The following is a 27,371-nucleotide window of genomic DNA, read 5'->3' on the forward strand; positions in this document are numbered from 1 at the left end:
ACAGCAGTGCAGGGGGAGGATAATATAGAACAGTTAGGAATTGAGTCGCTCTGGGATACAGACTGGGATAGGCTGTTTGAGGGCAAGTCCACATTCGGCATGTGGGAGTCTTTCAAAGGAAAACTGAAATGGTTGCAGGAAAGACATTTGCCGGTTAAGAAGAAGGATGGGAAAGGTAGGATTAGAGAGCCGTGGATTACTAAGGATATTGAGGACTTGGTCAGGAAGAAACGAGAGGTGTATGTTAGGTCTAAGCAACTAGGAACGGAGAGAGTATTGGAGGAATACAGAGAGAGTAGGAGGGAGCTCAAACGGGGAATTAGAAGGGCAAAAAGGGGGCATGAAATGGCTTTGGCAGACAGGATTAAGGTAAATCCAAAGGCATTTTACTCCTATGTCAGGGACAAAAGGGTGGTTAGAGGAGAAATCGGTCCTCTCAGTGACAGAGGAGGGGAACTGTGCTTAGAGTCCGAGGGAATGGGGGAGATCCTGAATGAATACTTTGCATCGGTATTCATGAAGGAGAGGTGCTTGATGTCTGGTACTGTCTTGGAGGGAGCTGTAGATCAGTTGAAGGAACAATCCATTACGAGGGAGGAAGTGTTAGGGCTTTTAGGTAGCATTAAAACTGATAAATCTCCGGGGCCTGATGGCATTTATTCTAGGCTACTTAGGGAGGCAAGAGATGAAATTGCTGGGCCACTGACATGAATCTTTGTCTCTTCTTTGGACACAGGTGAGGTCCCAGAGGACTAGGGAATAGCGAACGTGGTACCGTTGTTTAAAAAGGGTAGGAGGGATAACCCTGGTAACTATAGGCCGGTGAGTTTGACATCAGTGGTAGGCCAGTTGATGGAGAGGATTCTTAGGGATAGGATGTATGCGCATTTAGAGCATTGCGATCTGATTAGGGATACGCAGCATGGCTTTGTTATGGGGAAGTCTTGCCTTACGAATCTGGTAGAATTTTTTGAGGAGGTGACAAAAACGGTCGACGAAGGACGAGCCGTTGATGTCGTCTATATGGATTTCAGTAAGGCGTTTGTCAAAGTCCCTCATGCTAGGTTGGTTGAAAAGGTTAAGGCTCATGGAATACAAGGACAGGTATCTAGATGGATTGATAACTGGCTTGGTAATAGGATCATGATGTGGGTATGCCGGCGTTGGACTGGCGTAAACACAGTAAAAAGCCTGAAGCTTGCGAGTATATTATCAAATAAATAGGTTGGACTAAAACCTGGTGTTGTCAGACTTTTTACTTGGTAATAGGAGACAGAGAGTAGTAGTGGAAGGGTGCTTTTCTAGCTGGAGGTCTGTCACTAGTGGTGTGCCTCAGGGCTCAGTACTGCGACCTCTTCTCTTTGTAGTGTATATAAATGACTTGGAAGAGGGAGTACGTGGTGTGATCAGCAAACCTGACGAAGGGGCTAACCCGAAAGCTTGCGAGTATAGTATCAAATAAATAGGTTGGACTAAAACCTGGTGTTGTCAGACTTTTTACTTGGTAATAGGAGACAGAGAGTAGTAGTGGAAGGGTGCTTTTCTAGCTGGAGGTCTGTCACTAGTGGTGTGCCTCAGGGCTCAGTACTGCGACCTCTTCTCTTTGTAGTGTATATAAATGACTTGGAAGAGGGAGTACGTGGTGTGATCAGCAAATTTGCAGATGACACTAAGATGGCTGGATTGGCAGACAGTGAGGAGAAGTGTCAGGCAATACAACGGGATATAGATAGGCTGGTATACTGGGCAGATAAATGGCAGATGGAATTTAATCCTGATAAATGTGAGGTGATGCGTTTTGGGAGAAATAATGTAGGGGGGAGTTATATGATAAAGAGTAGACCTATAAAGAGTACAGAAACGCAGAGGGACCTGGGGGTGCAAGTGCACAAGTCTTTGAAGGTGGCAGTACAAGTGGAGAAGGTTGTGAAAAAAGCTTATGGTATGTTAGCCTTTATAGGAAGGGGTATAGAGTATAAGAGCTGGAGTCTAATGTTGCAGTTGTGTAGAACATTGGTTAGGTCGCATTTGGAGTACTGCATCCAGTTCTGGTCACCTTACTACTGGAAAGATGTGGAGACCCTGGAGAGAGTGCAGAGGAGGTTTACGAGGATGCTGCCTGGTATGGAAGGACTGGGTTATGAGGAAAGATTGGGCAAATTGGGGCTGTTTTCCCTTGAAAGACGGCAACTGAAGGGAGATCTAATAGAGGTATATAAGGTTATGAAGGGTATAGATAGAGCAAGCAGTGGAAAGCTTTTTCCTAAATTGGAAATGCACATTACGAGGGGCCACAGGCTTAGGGTGGGGGGGGGGGGGGGGTGCGGGGGGGCGAGGTATAATTCAAATGTTAGAGGGAGGCTTTTCACACAGAGGGTAGTGGGGGTACGGAATGGTCTGCCAAGCAAGGTGGTGGAGGCAGGCATGCTGGAGTTGTTTAAGAGTTACTTAGACAGGCACATGAGTGGGATGGAGATGGAGGGATATAGGAGGCTGTTTTAAATAAGGCTCAGGAGCCTTGGGACGTCCCTGGGAATCAATTGATTCCTATGGACCTTCCAACATATTTTCTGGCTCACTTGTTTTACTTTTGAGCTTCTGGGGATTCCCTTGAAGGTTTGTACAAGGATGTACATGGTATTGATGTTTTTCTCTTTTAATCCACAGGTGCTTCGGTCCACCTTGTTGTCCAACAAGGGGCATACACGTGATGGGTCTTACGAGGGCTGCTCTTGGTTGTTTCGAGGGTAGCCTAGTACTTCACATCGTTAGTGTATGCTTAAACTGGACCAGATGCTGGGCAACACAACAGTTCAGTGACTATCACTGCTAGCTGTGCAGATGCATGGATTTGGGCCAGTGTCTTGCACATTCTCCCCATGCTTGCGTGGGTTTTCTCCAGGTGCTCCGGTTTCCTCCCACACCCCAATGATGTGCTGTTAGGCTGATTGGTGTAACAAATTGTCCCTAAATTAGTATTCCCTCAATGCGGAATGCCATAAGCATAGACAAGGGTCATGGGTGGAGGGGGGACTCATAATGATAAAATGGCAGCGCGGGCTCGCCAGGCCGAAGGGCCTGTTTCCCGTGCTGTGTTGTTCTTTGTTCTCTTTGATACTGGCCATTCTCAGATATGGAAGCAAAGGGAAGAAAAATAGCTTTTACACGATGCATAAAAGAATGAATCAAATACAAAGTTATTACAGTTGTATTCACATCAGTCTCTGTAGATAATTTCAGTTAAAAAAAAAGACATCTTGCCAAACAAATCTTTACTTTTACCAATGTTTCCCTAATTATATCTGCATGGCCATTGTTTGGAGGAGAAGCATTTGAAAAGAATTGGTGGATTGAGCTGTAATGTTATTTTGTAATTAAGAACAAGGAACAAGTAATAACTTATCTGCTGCACTATTGTGTTAAAGAGCACTGGAAACCCTCTCTTCATGTTTTTGTTTCGATACAACATGAACTTACTTCGATGGAATATACAGAACAGTTGTTTACAGATGAAAAGTAGTTTCTCAGATACAATCCAGCCAAGTTTTCACCAAAACAAAAGTTGTTCTGATAGGATTGCCTTTTGGGTTTTCTTGTTTCATTTAACTTTGTGAGAGTCATACAGTGCTCGATATAGCAATGCTGCTGCACTGGGCACTGATGCCTTTTATAATTAGATGCCAAGCCTGAGGCCTTCTCAGCACACAGTGCCACATAGCACTGTGCTCAGCTCATTAAAACCACAAAGAGTTGTTAATCAAACAATAGCCCCATAAAGTGGTCAGTGTTCTCGATGCCTATTCTAAATTGCACTGAGCAATGGAAGGAATATTCTGTTGCCACATTGCTCTGCAAGCCTTAAAGTAGGCTTGTACTGATATAATTGTTGCCAACCATTGTTCTGTTTGTTTGCATCATTTCTGGATTAGCTTTCAGCCTCCTGGGTGCCATTCGCTGGAATTTGACTCCCACATGCAGGTCAAGGTCATCAATGTCTCTATGCTGGAATCACTTACATCATAGAAGAGAATAAGAACACAAGTTATCTGAATATCAAGAGTGTATTTAGTGTCTATATTTTTCTTCATGGGAAACATTTGAGTTTGGAAAATTGAAACTGTAAATATTGCCTTTCCTCAAGAACCTTGAATATAAGCATCTGTTTTGTTTGGGATGGGTTTATGAGTAATCTATGAACAGAGTATTGTTTCAGAAAAAAGCCACATTTAAAAGTTTTATTGAAGAAAATTAGACACAATAAATATTTTACATGAGTACAGAAACACTAAACAGAGCACTGATTAAAAGAGGCCTATAATTATTTTGAGCCTTTCTTGACTATTTCAATTAATAAATGTTACAAAGTCTACTCTCAAGAAAGTTAATCATGTCCTATTTGGGGATGATTTTGTACAGGAAGGAGTAAGGATGCTACATTAATATAGAAGTCGCCTTGTTGTTTTATATCAACTCTCAGTAAATTTCTGTAACTCAGTAGAGTGAAGGCCAGAAAACTCTTGAGTCCCAATCTGTCTAATTTTACAAATGCTAGACATCTGTAGCATTCCCAATGTAGTCCCATCGTAGCATAACTGGAAGAAATGCTGTGACCTGAGTTAACTGGTCCTGACCTTAAAGGGATGCCCCTTAGGGGGCCATCAATGGAGGATGGAAATCAGGATTTGTGGACTGGGTGTTCTAGGTCCCATGTCTTCAGTACGTTATGTATATGTCCAGCAGAAGTTCAGCCCTCCTAGCCCGCTCTGCCATTTAAATTGATCATGGCTGATCTGATCTTGGTCTTAACTCCAATTTCTTGCCTGCTCCCTATAGCCCTTTATCCCATTTTTTCATCAGAAACATATCTATCGCTTTCTTGAAACTGTTGATTGATTCTGCACTCTGGGGCATGATTGCATCAAAACTAACTTGCAAAATCTACTGGTAGAGGGTTACTCTTGAGACTAGATGATTACTGAAGATTTTTTTTTTAACAGTTCACAATCATTTTACTGTGCAGGGCAGCTGCAAGGTATTCATGGTGGGGAGAAACCAAACCTTCCCTCCTCCAGCTCAGAGTTCTTTGACCAGACTGTTTGTATCTTTGACAAGGAAGATGAATCAGATGTGCCTCTTGATCTGTTTAAAGCATTAAAATTATGGGACCTGGCCCTAATCCCACACATCAATTGTAAAGGATCTATCATGACACTTTACACTGGGGTGAGAATTTTAGGGACCAAAATGTTTAATAACATTATTAAGTCTATTTTAGTATATAGTTTTATAATGAGAAGTAATTTTCAAGTCCAGATCCTCCAGTATCAGCACTGTCAGAGATTGGACGCAGGTTGGGTGATCCATGTCAGAACCCCATAGAATTCCTGACGCACAGATATGCAGCGTGGTTGACCAGAAATGTTAAATTTCCGATGGGTTGATCATCACTGCCCAGGGTCCTCTGCAGAAATTTCCAGTATCAAAGACTTGGACCAGATACATAGGGCTTACCTGAATACTTACCCTGGAAATGTTATGCTGGTTAATACATGATCTAACCCAGTGAATGGCCAGCCAAGCTCAGCACTACAACTAACATCCCCAACTTGACCTCCCAGCCCTACCAGACCAACATCCCAACCCGACCTGACCAAATGCAGGCAATTGGGTCTAGGTTAGTGGTAAAAATTGGGTGGTGTGGACAAGTTTGGCCGAAGGCCCTATTTCCAAGCTGTAAACTCTGTGACTCTACAACTGTCCTTTTATGACTGCCCTCCACTGATCTGATCTGATAACGCACCCCCCCCCCCTTCAGATCAGGTTCAGTTACACTGCACTCAGCTACATACTAGATAAGTGGATGAATGATCCATTCATCCACTTATCCACTCTTTGAAAGACTTGAGATTTTTAAAACCTTGACTAATTGCAGCAGCTAATGCCATGAAAACAGGATGTATCCTCTCTTCATCTGTCTTTTCTTGTGATCGATGGTCTTTGCCATGGATATTTGATCCACTCACTGACCCATCGTAGCTTCAACCAGGATCGAAAGTATTGATTGAAAATTTGCATAAGAATCAGGTAGCAAATTTTCATGGACAGCATCAATGCTGACCAGATGATCTGTAAGAAGTCTGACAACACCAGGTTTAAGATCTGGGCCAGTGTGTTTATTATGCAAAAACACGTACAAAATAACCTGAAATCTTCATCTTTACAAAAGGATTTACACATGGGTTGCTTAGGGATACAATGTTAACTCAATTTCTCTTACCACATATGCTGCCAGGCCTGCTGAGTATTTCCAGCATTTCTGGTTTTATTTCTAATAGAGGGATGGCTCTTTCTCTCTCCAAAGATGAAGAAAGAGAGAGACATTGCTACAGACTATTTTCTTCTCAACAAAGATTACCATATGGCTCACGAGGTACAGCATGTTATATATTTAGTTTAGAGGGAACTCTTCCAATATTCATTTAACTAATCAGAGTGACACATGTACTAGGCGTCTCTGCCCCTCCCCAATTCTGTTAATCATATCTAATAATGAGATAGTCCTGTAACTGTCACTGGGTCATAGCTTTAATCCCTGATCAAACATCACAGCCTTTTTACAGTTAATCTCAAATTTTTCAAGGTTATTTTTTCACCTGGGTGTATGAGCTATCTTTATTCTCCATTTGACGTTATTCTACATAGTTTGAGTTGGAGAAAATTTCTTTTCACATTAGTAAGAAATATCTGCTAGTATGATCTTCTTGTTTGCAAGGATGATACCAGAACTGCGAGTCTATAACTAATAGTGCTCCAAAAGCTTGTGATTTCAAATAAACCTGGTGTCATGTGACCTCTCATCTTGTCCATCCCTGACCAGCATTTACATCTCCACATCATTGATTATGAGAGGAATTGAAGATTAAAGTAAGGATGTTATGCTTCATTTACACAGGGCACTGATGAGGCCACATCTTGAATACTGTGTGCAGTCTTTGTTTAAGGAAATATATAAATACACTTGAAGTGATTGTGAGAAGATTTACTGGAACGAGTGGGTTGTCTTATTAGGATAGACAACACTTGTTTCCACTGGAGTTTAGCAAAGTGAGGGGTGACTTGATTGAAGTATATAAGATCCTGAATGGTATTGACAAGGTGGACATAGAAAGGATGTTTCTTCTTGAGAATGTGTCCAGAACCAGGGGCACTGTTTTAAATTAGGAGTGACCCCAATATGACAAGCTGGGGAGTATTTTTTTCTCTGAGGGTTGTAAAACTTTGGAATTCTGTTTCGGACAGCAGTGGAAGTGGGGTAATTTAATATTTTTAAGATTAAGTTAGATAGAATCTTATTAAGCAAGGGAATTAACGATTAATGGTGGTAGATGGAAATGTAGAACTTGAGACACAAACAGATCAGCCATAATTGTATTGAATGGCAGAGCAGGCTCAAGAGGTCTGAATGACCTACTTCTGTTCCTATTTCATATCTACGTAAATTTTATGTGGGCATCTACTCCATGCAAGAAAAATGTGATGCCCACTGAACTGATTTCTCATGATTGTTCACAGTCCTCCATTTTATTTGATTTTTTCGATTGATGATGTATTGGCATATACTGGAATGGGCCTGGAGTGAATGTTCCAGGTATTTTTGACTGAACTACTATTCCCAACAGATCACAGTGAATGACATAGAATCCCTACAGTACAGAGGATGCCATTCGGCCCATCAAGTCTGTACAACCACATCTCACCCAGGCCCTATTCCTGTAATCCCACACGTTTACCCTGTTAATCCCTCTGACACTAGGTCAATTGAGCATGGCCAGTCAACTTAACTCACACATCCTTAGACTGTGGGAGGAAACCGGAGCACCTGGAGGAAACCCACGCAGACACGGGGAGAAAATGCAAACTCTATACAGACTGTCACCAAAGACTGGAATTGAACCTGGGTCCCTGGTGCTGTGAGGCAGCATTTTCACACATTTCCACTGTGCCACCCCAAATTTATTACAATTGTGATGTTATGGCATTTGAAGAAAAGTAGCACCAGCATTACTAATTGGTGATAATTGAATGTATTAAATTGCATTTTATTCCATGAATTCTGAGACAGTTACCAATATATTGAGAGTCAAATTAAACAGCATTATCCATTTTTCTTTAAAAACTGGAAATCAATGGGCTTTGGTTAATATTAGTGTACTTGCTGTACACTTAATGCTTTCTACCACCTTTTGTAGAGCCTGAGTTACATAGCAAGATATCTAATGCATATTCATTTGGAGATAACTTCTCAGTCATTCACAGAGCATCTGCTTTCTTAAAGCTCGACATCTCAATGATACCTTCTCCATGATTATCTTCTGGTGTCCTCAATCCCTAACTATCAAGTTTCTAGGTGTCCAGATCATCAACAGCCTGTCCTGGTCCTTCCACGCCGATGCTACAGTTTAAAAAGTTCACCAAAGTCTCTACTTTCTCAGGTATCAAAAGAAATTCAACATGTCCGCTACGACTCTCACCAATCTTTACAGATGCACCATAGAAAGCATCCTTTCCAGATTTATCACAGCTTGGTATGGCTCCTGCTCTGTCCAAGACTGCAAGAAACTACGAAATGTCATGAACATAGCCCAGTCCATTATGTAAACCAGCCTCCCATCTATGGACTCCATCTACACTCACTGCTGCCTCGGAAAAGCAGCCAGCATAATCAAGGATTCCACGCACCCCGAACATTCTCTCTTCTACCATCTTCCATCGGGAAAAAGATACAAAAATCCGAGATTACATACCAACCAACTCAAGAACAGCTTCTCCCCTGCTGCCATCAGACTTTTGAATGAACTGGTCCAGCCATGAATATGATAACCTGTTGCATTTTGAATGAGTGTAACACCTATGAAGTTTCAATGAGTCTTAGCAACTCATCAGGGACTGTACAAAGGATATATACTGCTGAAATGACAGTGTGATAATCAGGGACAGGAAAAACATAATTATCAATGTAGGAACATGGATACGTTTTGAGGAGTAGCTGTGAGGTATAATAAGCTTTTTTGTGAATTATGGCTCACATAGTACGCTGATAATTAGATACCTTTATTAAATGTCATGTTGATAACAGAATTTTAAATATGACACTCTATGAAGAATCATCATCGTGATGAGTCAGCATTTCTCTTTCAGCCAACAGACAAGTTATGAAATCTCTTACTATTTGATCTTGCTGTGCACAAAATGGCAAAAATGTTTCCATTCTTAAATAATAAGTGCTGCATTTCAAAGAAATTAATTGCTTATGAATTTTTTTGAACTGTTTGAAAAACAGTAGCAGCGGCAGTGGTGTAGTAATATTGTCACTGAACTAATAATCCAGAGAGCAAGGGCACTGGAATCTGGCTTCAAATCCCGCCATAGCAGATGGTGAAATTTGAACTCAATAAAAAATCTGGAATTAAAAGATAATTATGGCCATGGAAAAATTGTGTAAAAACCCATCTAGTTACTAATGTCCTTTAAGGAAGGAAATCTGCCAACCTTGCCTACATATGAGTCGAGATCCACAGCAATGTGGTTGACTGTCAAATGCCCTCTCTGATGCCCTCTGAAATGGAGGGTAGTTGGGCAATAAATGCCGGCCCAGCCAATGATGCACACATCCCATAAATGAATTAAAATATCTGCAATTATATTGTGCTTTTAATGCGTAAAATATCCCAAAATGTTTCACAGAGGGGATACAATTACTGATCACTAGTAACATGTGGAAAGGGAATTTGAGACATGATTAGAAAGGTGGGATTTTAGTGAGAGAAACAGTAAGACAGGCAGGGGAATTTCGGGAAAGAGTTTCAGGGTGTGAAACCAAGCTGCCTTTGGGAGCCGGGGTGGAGGGATACCTGAGCTAAGAATCAAAGAGCGTCCAGGCTGGGATGTAGGGCAGGAAAGTCTCACATTAGGTGAGGCTATGGATGAATGGCCAGTGAAGTTTAATTTGAAGCACTAGGAGCCAGGGAGGCTGTTCATGAAATGCAACACAGATTTCCAAAAAAGTTGCCACAGTCACTTTTCAGCTCAGAAAATAGGGATGGATAATGGGAATGAACTCATATTGTGATAAGTGTCCCACAGGGATCTGTACTAGAGCTAAAGGTTATAATGGATTTAGAAGAAGGAACAGAGAAACATACATCTAAGTTTGCTGATGACACTTAAATATTTTTAAGACGTGGGTTGATGGGTTTTTGATAAGAGAGGGGATTAAGGGTTACGGGGAGAGGGCGGGAATGTGGAACTGAGCCACGACAGATCAGCCATGATCTTATTGAATGGCGGGGCAGGCTCGAAGGGCTAGATGGCCTACTCCTGCTCCTATGTCTTATGTTCTTACTAAGTTTGATGGCACAATAGTTAGCCTGGATGGGAGTAGAACGTTGCAAAGTGTCACTGACATGCTGTACTAAGTGAATGGACAAAATTGTGGCAGGTAGAGTTCAATGTGGGGAAGTGTCAAGTTAGCCACTGTGGATCTAAGAAAGATGAACCAGACAATTTTCTAAATGTCAAGTAGAGAGAAACTCTGGATGAACAGAGATCGATGGACGGACAGTGATTTAGGGATTAATGTACAAAAATCACCAAAAACTAATGGGCAAGTACAAAAAAGTCTAATGCAATCTTGACCTTTATCCCAAGAGGGCTGGAATATAAAGTAGTGGAAGCGATGCTGCAGCGGTACAAGCTTTTGTGAGACCCTGCCAGGTGTATAGTGGAGCGCTTCAAAGTTTTCCCACCAAGAAACTGCTGAGGTTAGGTCATTTAAACATTGACAATTTTTTCTTAGACAGGGGCATTAAGGTTTATGGAATCAAGGTGGGTAGTTAGAGTTAAGGTATAGGTTATTAATGGCTGATTAAATGGCAGAACTTGCTCAAGAGGCTGAATTGCCTTCTCATTTTGCTGTTTCTCGATGAACATGTGAAATAGGAGTAGAAAAAGGCCCTTCAAGCCTATTCTAGATAAGATCAAGGCTGATCTGTTTGTGTTTCAATTTCTACATTCCCTTGGGTGGCATGGTGGCACAGTGGTTGTCACTGCTGCCTCACAGCACCAGGGACCCAGATTCGATTCCTGGCTTGGGCCACTGTTTGGGTGGAGTCTGCACATTATCTCCATGTCCGTGCAGGTTTCCTCCGGGTGTTCCGGTTTCTTCCCACAGTCCAAAGATGTGCGGGTTAGGTGGATTAGCCATGCAAAATTGCCCCATGGTGTCAGGGGATAAATGCATTGGATAAATGCATTGGGTCACAGGGATAGGACCTGGTTGGGATAGTGGTCAGTGCAGACTCAATGGGCCAAATGGCCTCCTTCTGCACTATAGGGATTCTATGATCCTATCTATTCCAATAATCTTTGATTCCTTTGCCCATCAAAGATCATGCCACCTCAGCCCTAAAAATATTCAATGACCCCCCCCCCCCAGTTCGAGACTTGCCCACAACAGGGAACGTCTATCTTGTCAAGGCCATTCATGATTTTATATACTTCAGTCAAGCCACCCCTCACTCTTCTAAGCTCCAGTGGAAACAAGCTCAGTCTAACCTTTCATCATAAGACAATCCCAGTATCAGTCTACTAAACCTCCTCTGAACCAACAACAATGTAGTATTTCCATTCACAATGGGAATTGCCTTTTATCACTCCACTGAGTCGTTTTGTTAGCTTTCACTTCCTCTATTTTCAGCTATTTTTAATACACTAAGAATGACATTTAACACAGTCTGAGCACTCAGTGCCATTGAGTATCTTTGTTTTAGCTTAAAGGAGCCACTGGAATGTATATTGGCCAAGTTGGCAATAAACACTCAGCTAAAAGCAAAATACTGCAGAAACAGAAAATCTGAGATACAGAACAGCCATTTAGATCTTAAATGTTAATTCTGTTTCTCTCCACAAATGCTGCCAGACCTGCTTAGTTTATCCGTCTTTGGATCAGTTCCGAATGAGGAAAGTTTTTGCTTATCAAATGAAAAGAATGGTGGTGCCAGAGCATGTAACGAGTATTTTATAGAACAAGGGTTTATTTGTTTATTGTTTTGGAAATGTAAAAATCCCAGTGAGGGTGATGCAGTAGAATGTGACTGCACAGGATTTATAGGAAGAAAAAGGCTTTAGTCCCTCTTTAATCCAACCAGGGACACTGAGTAAATAGAGGATATCACACTGACAGCATTACTCTAATTGGATTATCGCATGATTATGATGCTCATAATGGCAGCAGCCAATGAAGCCTTCTGTACTTTTAATTGTGATGCTGATAGAGTACACTGATTGTTTTGTCCAATCACGTTACTGTTAAGTGGAGGATGCTTGCATTCAGTGCACACACACACACACACACACACACACACACACACACGTGCACTATTGCTGAGATTTCACACTTTGGACAGAGTGACAGTGAGATAAGACACATGCTGACCCTTCCAGATTCTCACGAGATCATCACACTGGGGACTCTCAGCAGCATTTCCTCAACTGAGAGGGAGTCTGCCAGTTTGAAGGTGACACTGCAACACCTGAAAAAAATTGCTGAATGACCTTTCCCTAAACAGCAGACCAGGTGAGACCAAGGCTTTCCAGAGGTAAGTGATGGGACCAGACAGGATGAGCTACAAGATTCCCTTTCTTTATGGGAAGACCTCAAGCTCTTTTGCAATTGTTAAGTATTTGACAACCTGAGTCAGTAACAATTAATCTTGCTAAAGATAAATCCCCTCCCCACTCCTACCCCTCCCCGCCCCACCACTATCACTTGGTTCAGTGTTACATGAATGTGATTCCACAATTGTGGCATAAGAACATAAGAAATAGGAGCAGGCATAGGCCATCTAGCCCTTCGAGTCTGCCCTGCCATTCAATAAGATCATGGCTGATCTGAAGTGGATCAGTTCCACTTTCCCGCTGTCTCCCCATAACCCTTAATTCCCCTGTTTATCGGAAATCCATCTACCCGTGACTTAAATATATTCAACAAGGTAGCCTCCACCACTTCAACGGGCAGAGAATTCCAGAGAATCACCACTGTTTGAGTGAAGAAGTTCCTCTTCAACTCTGTTCTAAACTGCGCCCCCCCCCCCCCACTCCCCCCCCCCACTCCCCCACTCCCCCCCCCCCCCCATTTTGAGGCTGTGCCCTCTAGTTCTGGTTTCATAGAACATAGAACACTACAGCACAAACAGGCCCTTCGGCCCACGAGTTGCGCCGATCACATCAACACCTACCAATCTATAGACCTATCTATAACCCCCAATCCCATTAAATTCCATATACTCATCCAGAAGTCTTTTAAAAGACCCCAGCGAGTTCGACTCCACCACCACTGACGGCAGCCGATTCATAAGAACATAAGAACATAAGAAATAGGAGCAGGAGTAGGCCAACTAGCCCTTCGAGCCTGCCCCGCCATTCAATAAGATCATGGCTGATCTGTCGTGGCTCAGTTCCACATTCCCGCCCTCTCCCCATAACCCTTAATCCCCTCTCTCACCAAAACCCCATCAACCTGCATCTTAAAAATATTTAGTGAGGCAGCCTCCACCACTTCAACGGGCAGAGAATTCCAGAGATTCACCACCCTTTGAGTGAAGAAGTTCCTCCTCAACTCCGTTCTAAACCGCCCCCCCTTTATCTTGAGGCTGTGCCCCCTAGTCCTACTGTCCTTTCTGAGCGGGAAGAGTCTCTCCACCTCTATCCTATCCATCCCATTCATCATCTTATACATCTCAATGAGATCTCCCCTCATTCTTCTAAACTCTAACGAGTACAAGCCTAATCTATTCAGCCTCTCCTCATAGCTCAACCCCCTCAACTCCGGAATCAGCCTAGTAAACCTCCTCTGCACTCCCTCCAAGGCTAAAATATCTTTGCGTAAGTACGGCGCCCAAAATTGCACACAGTACTCCAGCTGCGGCCTCACCAATGCCCTATACAGCCGCAGCAAGACCTCCCTACTTTTATATTCAATCCCCCTCGCGATGAAAGCCAGCATCCCATTCGCCTTCCTATTCACTCACCACCCTCTGAGTGAAAAACTTACCCCTAACATCACTTCTGTACTTGCCTCCCCTCACCTTCAATCTGTGTCCTCTCGTAGTGACCATTTCAGCCCGGGGAAATAGCCTCTGAGAATCCACCCTATCTATTCCTCTCAACATCTTATAAACAAACCTCTGTCAGGTCGCCTCTCAACCTTCGTCTCTCCAGGGAAAAGAGTCCCAGCTCCCTCAACCTAACTTCATAAGGCATGCCTCCCAGTCCAGGCAACATCCTTGTAAATCTCCTCTGTACCCTTTCAATAGCTTCTACGTTCTTCCTATAGTGAGGCAACCAGAACTGCGCACAGTACTCCAAATGAGGTCTGACAAGGGTCTTATAAAGTTGCAGCATTACCTCCCGATTCCTAAGCTCAATCCCTCGATTAATGAAGGCCAGTACACCATACGCCTTCTTGACCACATCCTCCACCTGCGAGGCCGATTTAAGAGTCCTGTGGACCCGGACCCCAAGATCCTTCTGCTCTTCAACACTACTAAGACTCCTGCCCTTGATAGTGTACTCGTTCATCCCGTTGGTTCTGCCAAAATGGACGACTACACATTTATCTGCGTTGAAGTCCATCTGCCACTTCTCCGCCCAGTCCTGCATCCTATTTATGTCCTGCTGCAACTTTTGACATCCTTCCAGACCATCCACAACACCACCAACCTTCGTGTCATCAGCGAACTTACTAACCCATCCCTCCACTTCCTCATCTAGGTCATTTATGAAAATGACAAACAGCAAGGGTCCTAGAACAGATCCCTGGGGCACTCCACTGGTGACTGACCTCCATGCAGAAAAAGACCCATCCACAACCACTCTCTGCCTTCTGCAGGCAAGCCAGTTCTGGATCCACAAGGCCAAAGGCCCTTGGATCCCATGCCCTCTTTTCTAAGTTTCCTTTCTAAGTGGAAATAATCTCTCTACCTCTACCCTATCTAGCCCCTTCATTATCTTGTAAGTCTCTGTAAGATCACCTCTCAGCCTTCTAAACTCCAACAAGTACAGGCCCAGTCTATTCAATCTCTCCTCATAAGCTAACCCCCTCATCTCCGGTATCAACCCCCTCATCGGCACTATCATATGAGATGGTCACCAAGAAATCCAATAGAAATCAGCAGAAATTTGTTGCCAAAATCTGGTGAGAATGCAGGTGAAGGGATCAGTATAGATCCATTTAAGAGAAAACTAGACAAGTGTTTGAGGGAGAAAGAAATAGAGGGTTACGATGAAAGATGTAAATTATATGCATATTAAGTCACTGTTGGAAGGGTGGATGGAAGTGTGGCTTTGTGTGTGCTCATTGTCCAATGGGACCTGACTTGATTTTCCTCGAATGTTGAGATTGCTTGATGACAGAGATTTCTCCAGGTTTATTTTCTCCCATGTAGTGGAGTCCAATTTACAGGCTCTGAGATTGGCTTTTAAAATGTCTTTCTACCTAAGTTTGGGATTGTATACTGTGGATTCCCATGTTCAGCTGGCTGTAGAATACTGCCTTTGATTTGCAGGAATGTTCGTGTGTTCAGAAACTAAGCTCTAATGATCATGCTGTCATTACCAGATATGCAGCATAGGGATTTTGTCCTGTCACTTATGTTGCAGATAGATCTCAAGCAGCAAAGGTGAAATGTATCAACTTGCTTTATGTGGTGCTGATTAAGTTGCCCACATCTCTCAATCATAAAAGTAATGTGAGAACCACTATATGGTAGAGTTTGATTTTTGCTTTGAGGCAAATTCTTTGCTCTCTCCAAAGTCTGTGTGTGTGCCTGCCAAATTCTGAGTTTGCTTTTGTCAGATGATGGGTTATTTCATTATACAACTTGGTGATGTTGGAGAGGATACCCCAAAGTAACAGAACTTTTGAACTGAGTTGAGACGTGTATTATTGATTGTGGCTTTGGGGTTTTGAGGTTTGTGGCCAGGAACAGGTTGGTACAACATTTCTTTTCTTCTTTAGACATATTTTAAGGCTTGGACAAAGCAGTCAGCAAACAACTGGGTGTCTTCCAGAGTGTGCGCTGAGAACAGTCGTTAGTGAATAGGAGTTCACTCAGTAGTCATACTGTGATCTTTAAGCGAGCTTTAAGACTTTGCTGATCACATAGGTTGCCTTTTGGCATGAACTGAAAGTGTAGTGCTACATTGAGATTGTTAAATGTATACAGGAGCCTTGGTCGTAAAGTCAATAGCTAGCCGAGCTGGAGCCATTACTTAGCCTTGTTTGGTGTCTGGTGACTGGAAAAGCATCTAATGAAGCACCACTCTGCATCATACTGACTATCATGAGACCATGCAATGAGTGAGTGACTCTGGTCATCTTTTCAGAACAGTCGCATCTGTAAAGCCTCTTCCACAGGCCTTTACGGTTTACTTGGTCAATAAACACCCACGTGGAGATTGTGGTACTATTCGCAGAAGCTGGCTTGAATTTGATGCATCGCAAAGGTCATGTCAACCATTTCTCATCCAGCATAAAAGCCTCACAGTGATTCTGGGTGCATTAAGTCTGCATGATGAGTGACAATTCTAATGAGAATAATGCTCTCAAGATCTTTTCCTGCTGTGGAGAGAAGTGAAATATCACAATGACCATTGCAGATGGACTTGCCTCCCTTCCATTGTACAGGTGAGCTATGGAAATCTTCTGGTAGTCTTGAGACAAAATGCCCCGCTTCCAGATAATGCAAAAAAGGCTGGTGAGTTTCATAGCTATAGATGTTCCTCGAATGATGATCTGGAGGTGGGGCGGGCTGTTAACGCGCAAATAAATGCCGCGTGCAGGAATGGAACGGCGGTAATTATGGGGGATTTCAATCTACATATTGCTTGGTCGACCCATGTTGGACGCGGTGGGCTCGAGGAGGAGTTCCTGGAATGCTGCCGGGATAGTTTCCTCGAACAGTGTGTGTTGGAGCCGACGAGGGAGCGAGCTATCTTGGATCTGGTGTTATGTAATGAGGCGGGTAGAATTAGGGACCTTGTGGTGAAGGATCCTCTTGGGAAGAGTGATCATTGTATGGTGGAGTTTCTGATGCAGATGGAGGAGGGGAAAGTGGGTTCCCGGACATGTGTCCTTTGTTTGAACAGAGGGGAGTATGGTAGGATGAGAGAGGAATTGGCAAATGTTGATTGGGGGAGTGTGTTGGAAGGTAGGTCTGCTGAGGAACAGTGGAGGATCTTTAAGGAGATCTTTCTTGGTGCTCAGCAGAAATTTATTCCAATGGTTAAAAAGGATCGGAGGAGGAGAGGTAATCAGCCGTGGATAACGAAGGAGGTGAAGGAAAGTGTTAAATTAAAAGCAGATGCGTTTAGAGTAGCTAAGAGTAGTGGACAAGAAGAGGATTTGGAGAGATTTAAATGTCAACAAAGAATGACAAAGAAATTGATAAAGAAGGGTAGGATAAACTATGAAGCTGGGCTAGCGCTTAATATAAAAAAGGATAGCAAGAGTTTTTATAAATACATAAAAAGGAAGAGGCTGGCTAGGGTGAACGTTGGACCCTTAGAGGATGAGAGGGGGGGCTTAGTGGTAGGGGATGGGGAAATGGCTGAGGCCCTGAATAACTTTTTTGTTTCGGTCTTCACGGAGGAGGACGTGAATAATTTGCCGGGTGTTAGCGATGGAAAGATGGTAGGAGTGGAGGGCCTGAATGGCATTATTGTTACTAGAGAGGCGGTGCTCGACAGACTGGAGGGACTGATTGTGGACAGGTCCCCAGGACCGGATGGAATGCATCCAAGGGTTCTGAAGGAAATGGCGGAGGTGATAGTGGATGCCTTGGTGATTATTTTCCAAACGTCGCTGGATTCCGGGGAAGTGCCGGAAGATTGGAAAACGGCTAATGTTACGCCATTGTTTAAGAAGGGTGGCAGGCAAAAGGCAGGGAATTATAGGCCGGTTAGTTTAACGTCTGTTGTAGGAAAAATGTTAGAATCCGTGATCAAGGAGAAAATAGCGAGGCATCTTGAGGAGAATTGTTTGGTAGAGCAGGCGCAGCACTGTTTCGTTAAGGGGAAGTCGTGTCTGACAAATTTATTGGAGTTCTATGAGGATGTGTCTAGGGCGGTGGATAGAGGAGAGCCGGTGGATGTGGTCTTTCTTGATTTTCAGAAGGCGTTTGACAAGGTGCCTCACAAGAGTTTATTGCAGAAGGTAAGGGGGCATGGAGTTGGGGGTAGGGTGTTAGCGTGGATAGAGGATTGGCTGTCAAATAGGAGGCAGAGAGTGGAGGTCAATGGGTGCTATTCGGACTGGCGGTGGGTGACTAGTGGAGTGCCCCAGGAGTCAGTGCTGGGGCCTCAGCTATTCACCATTTATATAGATGATCTGGAGGAGGGAACCGAGTGTATGGTGTCAAAATTTGCTGATGACACCAAGATTGGTGGAACGGCAAATTGTGCAGAGGGTGTGGAGAGTCTGCAGAAGGATCTAGATAGGCTGGGCGAATGGGCCAGGAACTGGCAAATAGAATTTAATGTTGGCAAATGTGAAGTTGTCCACTTTAGTAGGAATAATGGTAGGAAGGACTATTACTTACGTGGAGAAAAACTGCAGCAGGTGACGGTGCAGAGGGACCTCGGGGTCCTTGTGCATGAGTCACAAAAACCCAGCTTGCAGGTGCATCAGGTGGTCAGGAAGGCGAATGGGATGCTGGCCTTCACAGCAAGGGGGATTGAATATAAAAGTAGGGAGGTCTTGCTGCAGCTGTATAGGGCACTGGTGAGGCCGCAGCTGGAGTACTGTGTGCAGTTTTGGGTGCCGCACTTACGCAAGGATATTTTGGCCTTGGAGGGAGTGCAGAGGAGGTTTACTAGGCTGATGCCGGAGTTGAGGGGGTTGAGCTATGAGGAGAGGCTGAATAAACTAGGCTTGTACTCGTTAGCGTTTAGAAGAATGAGGGGAGATCTCATTGAGACGTATAAGATGATGAATGGGATGGATAGGATAGAGGCGGAGAGGCTCTTCCCGCTCAGAAAGGACAGTAGGACTAGAGGGCACAGCCTCAAGATAAAGGGGGGGGCAGTTTAGAACGGAATTGAGGAGGAACTTCTTCACTCAAAGGGTGGTGAATCTCTGGAATTCTCTGCCCGTTGAAGTGGTGGAGGCTGCCTCGCTCAATATTTTTAAGACGCGGGTTGATAGGTTTTTGATTGGCAAGGGGATTAAAGGTTATGGGGAGAGGGCGGGAATGTGGAACTGAGCCACGACAGATCAGCCATGATCTTATTGAATGGCGGGGCAGGCTCGAAGGGCTAGTTGGCCTACTCCTGCTCCTATTTCTTATGTTCTATGTTCTTATGTTCTCTGTACTTGAATACTTCAGCTGGAGTGTCATTGCCTCCCACAGACTTTGGTGACTTTGGCTTGAGATAGATGAGGGCAAGCTCATATAGAATGCAATGCTGTGGAAGTGATTCAATAGTGGCATCACATAAAGGGCAGAAATTTCTCACCCACCTGCCACGGAAATTGTAGTGAGTGGGACAAGACCAAGCACAAGTCTGTTGGCCTTGGGCGGGATTTTCCAGTTTTGAAGCGAGTCCAATTTGATACACTTTTATCCCTTTCAATTCTATCTCTCTAAAAGTGAAGCCCAGTGTTTGATTTTTTTTTATGTCCTTGTTAACCTGTGGCAAACTTTTAGTGATTGACATATTTGTACTTCAATATCAATAATTACTCCACCGAGACTTGTATCTCAGATGTTGCTCTTTTAAATGAGATAGTAAATTGCTCACCCGTCAGTTATCTGAGCTGGATGTAAAATATTTAACAGAACTCTGTGAGGAAGAGGTTCTTTGTATAAAATCAGAAAATGTTGGAAAAGCTCAGCAGGTCTGGCAGCATCTTGGAGAGGGAAATAGAGTTAACATTTTGAATCCATACGATTCTTTTTCAGAACCTTATCAGATGTCTGTCTCTCTCTCCACAGATACCGCCAGACATGCTGAGCTTTTTCAGCATTTTCTCTTTTTAATTCAGTTTTCCAGTATCCCCAGTGTTCTAATTTTAGTTTAGAATTTCTTTGGTGCCTCGGTTAACATTTATAACATTTATCAGTTGTTTATCTCACATGCAGTCTGTGGGACTTAGGTCCACACAAATGGCTACCATGTTTACATACATAAGTCACCTGAATTATTCTCCCAACGTTCTTGAGCAATGCAGAGTGCCTCAGCGTAATTCCCTCTGCTAAGTGGTGAGTGGGGTCCTTTCCCGTCTGAGAGGACAGCAGCACCCTCTCCTGGACAGCAACTCCCCCCCCCCCACCCCTCCCAATGACCAGGTCCGAATACCTCACCCCGATGGCCAGACTCGATCATCTCCTCCCTCCTTCTCCCAGCGATTCTAATTGCAGGCCCTTCCCTTAGTACCCTGCCCCCTCTAGCCCTGTCCCTTTGGCACTGTCTGGGGATCAGTGGACAGTGCCAATGTGCCTGGTGGACAGAGCCAGTTTCCTCCTTGGGCAGTGCCAGGGTGCCAGGCTGACACAGTCAGGCTGGCTCTGCCCAACGGCCCTTTAACCCTGACCTCCGGGGGGCCTCAATGGCCACTGTTTCTTCCAGTGGGGTCAACAGGTTCCCCCTTAGTGGGCAGCAATCATAAACCTGCTGGAGGGAACCACTCCCAGTGGGGGGAAGAGGGGGGAGAAATGCTAGCAGGCCTGTTAATCATATTGAAATTCCAATTTCATATTGAAATAATCAGCTCTGCAGCAATTTCTGGTACGGAGCTGATAACGCAAAAAAAAACACACTTGGGAGTCTTGTGACTGGTGTTATGTCAGTTGCAAACTTCGCTAAAGGCCTCCCTGGTGTCTTCTGATCTGCTGTGCTGTTCAAATCCTGGTTAATATGTTCAAAGTATTTAACTGTTTGTGAATCACTTTGTGATGTGCGAAGGTCCCGAAAGGTACTCTTTAAATAGAAATAATTTTCTCAGCATTGACCTAAATTTTTAGTCCTTACATGAATATATACACTACTGCTAAATACATATTACCATTACACACTTGGTAAACCTAATCTCATCAAAGGTTCTGATGCCCCTATCTTTACTCACACCAAGACCTGTTCGGCCATCATACCTGTGCTTACTGACCTATATTATTGGTTCCTGGTCCTGTAACATCTTTGGCTCATAGTCCTGTGTTCAAATCATTTTAGGCCTCAACACTGCCTTAACCTTTGTCATCCCCATAACTCTCTGAGATATTTCTGCTCCTCCAACTCCGGCTACTTGCACACCCTCGATTGTATTCCTGCACTATTGATCACTGTGCTTTCAGCTACTTTGGTTTAAAGCTTTGCAATTTCATCCCTGCAGCCACCCCATTTCTCTACCCCTGTCTCTCTTACTTTAAGATGTTCCTCAAAACCTAACTCTTTAACCAAGTTTTTCATCACCTAACCTGTGGCTGCCACTGACATTGGGTGGCACAGTGGTCAGCTCTGCTGCCTCACAGCGCCAGGGACCCAGGTCCGATTCCAGCCTCGGGTCATTGTCTGTGTGAAACTTGCACGTTCTCCCTGGCCAGAATTTTATCAGAACCTGAGCAAGAGAGGCCCGCAGAACAGAATTCTCCATTGGCTTAGGGCAGGATTTTCCAAGCCTCACCTGAGTGGGTTTCCTCCGGGTGCTCTGGTTCCCTCCCGCAGTCCAAAGATGTGCAGGGTGGGTGGATTGGCTTTGTTAAATTGCTCCATAGTGTCCCAAGATGTGTAGGTTAGATAGATTAGCCATGGTAAATATGTGAAGTAAATGTGTGTTACAGGGATAGGACAGGTGAGAGGACTTGGATAAGATATTCGGTCAGAGTGTGGGTGCAGACTTGAGGGGCTGAATGCCCTCTTCTGCACTGTAGCGATTCTATAATTTTCTTTGGAAAGCAATCTCTCTGAATTTCCTTGGAACGTTTATACAATGCTGTATAAATTGTTGTTTGTGCACTTTGGGAGGAGAGTTTATTGCTATACATCCTAGAACAAGTATCTGAGAGGGATTTGGGGCTGCATGGTGCACAGTGGTTAGCACTGCTGCCTCACAGCGTCAGAGACCCTGGTTCAATTCTGGCCTTGGGTGACAGGGTGGAGTTTGCACATTCTCCCTGTGTCTGTGTGGCTTTCCTACGGTGCTCCAGTTTCCTCCCACAGTCCAAAGATGTGCGGGTTAGGTTGATTGGCCATGCTAAATCGCCCCTTAGTATCAGAGAAATTTGCAGCATAAGTAGTTGAGGTTATGGTGATAGGGCCTGGGTGGGATTGTTGTCAGTGCAGACTCAATGGGCTGAATGGTCTCCTTCTGCACTGTAGAGATTCTATGATCCAGTGACCTAGATACCAAATGCTACCTTCAGATTACTGAGTTAGACTGCAATTCAATCCGCCAACACTCTGATCCACTGGATAGCAATTGTAGCCGGGATTTGCTATCTAGGATACTGGTGCTAAATATGTTTCCGACTTCGGTTCGACTATCTGAAAGAGTGGGGTCAGCAGAAATTACATCAGAACTCCGCCTCTCCAGTGCTGCCGCACTGGCATTGGGAGCTGAAAACTCGGAAGCAAAGTGCTTTAGCTTTCTCCGTGCACAAACACTCCTGGCTCCGGCTTATCTCCTTGCCGGCAGGAAGATCCAGTACTGCTCCTCCCTGCAGGATCGGTTCAAAGTTTAATCCCGGACCGGAACCGTGGGAGCCTCATCACCAACAGCACAAGAAATCCAGTCGGATCTGGTGGTCAGTTTCATCAAAACTTTTCATTTCTCCACGCCTGTGCTACCGTTCAGCTTTTAGTTTGCTCCTCGGTGGATTCTTTTTGCATGGAGCATGTTTCAGGATAATATGAAGGTAGATGTTGCAGGTATTTAGCAGGATCATTTAGATTTGATTGATTTAGTGCAAATTTATGCAGATGGAGAGTTTCCCTAGATCAGTGGCAGAGACAAAGAAAGGGGGACCCCCGGGTCTACCAGCTCTCCCACTTTGAACCAGCACACTGTTATAGGATCTTCTGTTTTCAGAAAGTGTACGCTGTAGCCAGACAGCGGATTCAAAAATATGTTGACAAGTTTCCTGTTATCACATTACTTGTCTCAAATGATTTAGATTCCGATAGCAGTGGTTAACACTGCTGCCTCACAGCGCCAGGGACCCGCGTTCAATTCCCAGCTTGGGTCACTGTCTGTGTGGAGTTTGCACGTTCTCACTGTGACTGCGTGGGTTTCCTCTGGGTGCTCTGGTTTCCTTCCACAGTCCAAAGGTGTGTGGGTTAGGTTGATTTGGCCATGCTAAATTGCCCCTTAATATCAGGGGGTTAATAGGGTAAATAAGTAGGGTCATGGGGATAGGGCCTGGGTGGGATTATGGTTGGTGCAGACTCGATGGGCCAAATGGCCTCCTTCTGCACTGTAGGGATTCTATGATTTTAAGTCTTACCTTTGTATTAATAGTCTGTAAATTTATTTTCCAAGACTTCTAATTAGGAACGTTTTAGAGGTGAGACCTTTAAGAAAATAGCCTTAAGTTTTTAAAAAAATGAATGTGCTCCTTTCCCTCTTTGTTCCTATTCTGTATTTCAAGCATATTTTTGTATTTTTAAATGTACCTGCTTCTAATCCAGACTTTCCTTATTTTTTCATCCAGTGCCTTCCAATACAGTAGCCTGTAGAAGTATTGCCAAGATTGTCAAGATGATTAATACTGCTGCATAGTCCCAACCAATCCCCCATGTGATTATCGAACCCACAAATCAGCTACAGGATGAGTTACATGGGCTCTAATGTATCTGGTCTGGTAACGTCTGTGCAGGATAACTCACCAGTCTAGCAGTAAGTGTTAAAGCAATACTAGAGAAATGTCCAGTGCAGGTACTGTTCCTCAGTTATTCTCTCCTTTACATTAGCAATGACAACATGTGCAGTCATGCTGCCTCAGTCACCAAAGTGTTAACTTGGGCACATTCTATCTTGGTACTAGGCTTTAATAATACTCCATAAGTTCTGATTCCCATTTCATTTCCCACTGATCAAAATTGCTCGTTCCCATCATCACCTCCGGAGTATTCTATTTAAAGGCTTAGCAAGAAAAAAGTAGAACAAAATCTGTTCAGTAGGACACTATTTCTGTCAGCGTCACTGTGCAAGACTACAAGTTGGTAGCACAGATAAAAGAATTGCTGAGTACATGGACACATGATTTTAAAAAAAACAAAGTTTATTGTTAGTACACAATGAGAGCTTGAAATGGTGAACTATGTAGATTTAGGCAATGATAAAAATAACCAGAATGCCAGCTGAATCATACTGTGCTTCCAAACTATTTTTTATATGAGTTAATTGTCTTAAATATGTGAGTTTCAGCACTGTGTAAAAAAACACAGATGATTAGCTGTAAGGCACTGTGAACTTTATCACATATATCCAGAGATGCTGTCCATTGTTTAGAATTCCCATCATTCCTGGTCAATTGGGAACAATGTTACCTGCTATACAGTGTAAATATTATTGATTCTCACTAGCTTGATACAGTTAATCACGTTCCACTGGCAAGTACTGTAGTTGCTGGAACAATCCAACAAGTTAAAAATTTCAAACATTTTAATGGTTTCAAAAATAACTTTCTCTTTTGAAAACTTGGATTTATGCAACAGTTTTCAGATCTCAATACTTTTTACTGTATACCAATACATGTGACAATAATAAATCAAATCTCAGAAAAATCTCTGATCTCAAAGAGTTTCACATGCAATTTGCAGTACATTGATTGTTATAGTGTAGGCTAATGTTGCACCCACAATAAATCAGTGACCTATTCTGATCAGCGAACCTGTTGGTGGTGAAGGGGGGAAGAATGTTGGCCATTGTTCCTGTTTTCTTTCATGTAGTATCAGGTTAGCTTTATTTTCTACTTGTGTTGGCACACATTTCATGGCTTAATACCTCATATAATTTTGGAAGTTTGTATTATTGATGGGGTCCTTACCTGTTGGTTACACCTATAGGAAATTCTGGCACAAGATAACACTTAAAACTCTGCATAAAAAGAAAACTAAGAATATTGGAAATCCAAAATTAAAACACAAATGCAGATGGTGAAAGGCTATATCTGAAATCTAACCAAGTTTTTCCTTCAGTTGTTGCTCAATGTACTTATTAGTGAGAATGAGCATTTCTAATTTTCCTTGAAAAGCTCAAATAAATTTTAAATAGTTATTTTAATGCTTTCTCTATAATCTTGTAGATGCTTTCTCATATTGTGGTTTATTTCCATAAGTAACATCAACCAACTGGTATGTCATTCAAGTGTCCTTCACATAGGTAGCCAGTGAGCGCATATCGATGCAAGGTATCACACTGCGGTGAGCAGTACCAGTGTGCTTGGTGGGCAGTGCCAGGCTGGGAGTGCCCAAGGGGTGTTTCCCTTCCCACCTTGACCACCCAGGGGATCTCAACGGCCTCTCATCCCACTGTTGAGGCCATCATGTCTGGTCCCCATCATCGAGGACCATACATGATCCTCACTGGTGAGGACCTCCAGTAGTGAGGCTGTTAAGGCATATGAGCTGGACAGTTACGTCCCGGGCCCACTAATAATATTTAAATACACACTTAAATATTATGATAAGCCTCAAGTCAGCTTCACAGTGCCACTGGTATTGAGAAAGGTGAGAAACAGGCGCAAAACTGTTTTTTTGCCTCTCTCGCAATCTTACCAGCTCACCATGCCAAAGATTATCCCCAAAGTGCACGTTTCAGGCCAATTACTTTTTTGGCTCATTAAGTAAAACTATAAACTCTGCATCTGTGCAGATATGGCCTGGTGTGCTGAGTTTTGCCAACTTTTTTTATATTTCAACTTTGCAGCATCTGCAGTATTTTGAATTTACAGCAAACGCACTCTTGAAATCTTATCATTTATATCGTGTTTAACTGCATTATGATTGGGATTAAAAGTATGCCTCTCGTCCAGAGAGACTTAAGCGAAATGTAGTGCCAAATTGCCAATATAGAAATACCTAACTGCACGCAATCCTGAACTGAATCTAAGAGTTTCCCATTCTGTGCAGCTGTGTGATATGTCAACAACAATAGCAGCATTTATATTGATAAAGCACCATTAAGGGACTGAAACATCATCGGGTACTTCAGGGGAGCATTTTAAAATAAAATCTGACATCAAGCCACAAAGGGAGATATTAGGCTGAATGATTAAAAACTTTTCCATGGAGGTACGGTTTAAGGAGTGTCTTAAAGGAATAAAGTGAAGTTTACGGAGGAAATTCCAGAATTTAGTGCTTTGGCAGTTGAAGCCCATTGATAGTGGAGTGATTAAACTTGGGCTGTATAAGAGGCCCAAGTTACATTCATGCCACACAAGTGGCAAGCAATGACCATCTCCAACAAGAGAGGATCTAAGCATCACCTCTTGACATTCCATGCATTACCATTGCTGAATCCCCCACTATTAATAGCTTGGGGGTTACCATTGACCAGAAATTGAATTGGACTAGCATGGAGGTTGGTCACCAGTGGAGTGCCCCAGGGATCTGTTCCAGGACCTTTGCTGTTTGTCATTTTCATAAATGACCTGGATGAGGAAGTGGAGGGATGGGTTAGTAAGTTCGCCGATGATACGAAGGTTGGTGGTGTTATGGATGGTCTGGAGGGATGTCAGAAGTTGCAGCGTGACATAGATAGGATGCAAGACTGGGCGGAGAAGTGACAGATGGACTTCAACGCAGATAAATGTGTAGTGGTCCATTTTGGCAGGACCAATGGGATGAAGGAATACATTATCAAGGGTAGGAGTCTTAGCTGTGTTGAACAGCAGAAAGATCTTGGGGTCCGAGTCCACAGGACTCTTAAATCTGCCTCGCAGGTGGAGGATGTGGTCAAGAAGGCGTATGGTGTACTGGCCTTCATTAATCGAGGGATTGAGTTTAGGAGTCGGGAGGTAATGCTGCAACTTTATAAGACCCTTGTCAGACCCCACTTGGAGTGCTGTGCGCAGTTCTGGTCACCTCACTATAGGAAGGACGTGGAAGCTATTGAAAGGGTGCGGAGGAGATTTACAAGGACGTTGCCTGGATTGGGAGGCATGCCTTATGAAGATAGGTTGAGGAAGCTGGGACTCTTCTCCCTGGAGAGACGAAGGTTGAGAGGCGACCTGATAGAGGTTTATAAGATGCTGAGAGGAATAGATAGGGTGGATTCTCAGAGGCTATTTCCCCGGGCTGAAATGGTCACTACGAGA

At 43.6% G+C, this 27,371-nt stretch overlaps 1 protein-coding gene across 6 annotated transcripts in view; it reads left to right on the plus strand.

Moving 5' to 3' along the window:
* The first annotated feature begins 12,405 nt into the window (after window positions 1-12,405).
* Window positions 12,406-27,371, plus strand: part of osgin2 (oxidative stress induced growth inhibitor family member 2) — a 43,720-nt gene continuing 28,754 nt past the window's right edge. For 2 of the 6 annotated variants that reach the window (XM_080194377.1, XM_080194384.1), the window contains exons 1-2: window positions 22,407-22,856; window positions 23,763-23,947. The gene's annotated coding sequence lies outside the window, so the exon portion shown is untranslated. The other 4 variants (XM_080194379.1, XM_080194382.1, XM_080194380.1 and 1 more) reach the window with 4 other exon arrangements.

The sequence above is a fragment of the Carcharhinus amblyrhynchos genome, chromosome 8 (genome assembly GCF_965287045.1).
Source record: "Carcharhinus amblyrhynchos chromosome 8, sCarAmb.v2.hapA, whole genome shotgun sequence".
In the NCBI taxonomy this organism is placed as follows: domain Eukaryota; kingdom Metazoa; phylum Chordata; class Chondrichthyes; order Carcharhiniformes; family Carcharhinidae; genus Carcharhinus; species Carcharhinus amblyrhynchos.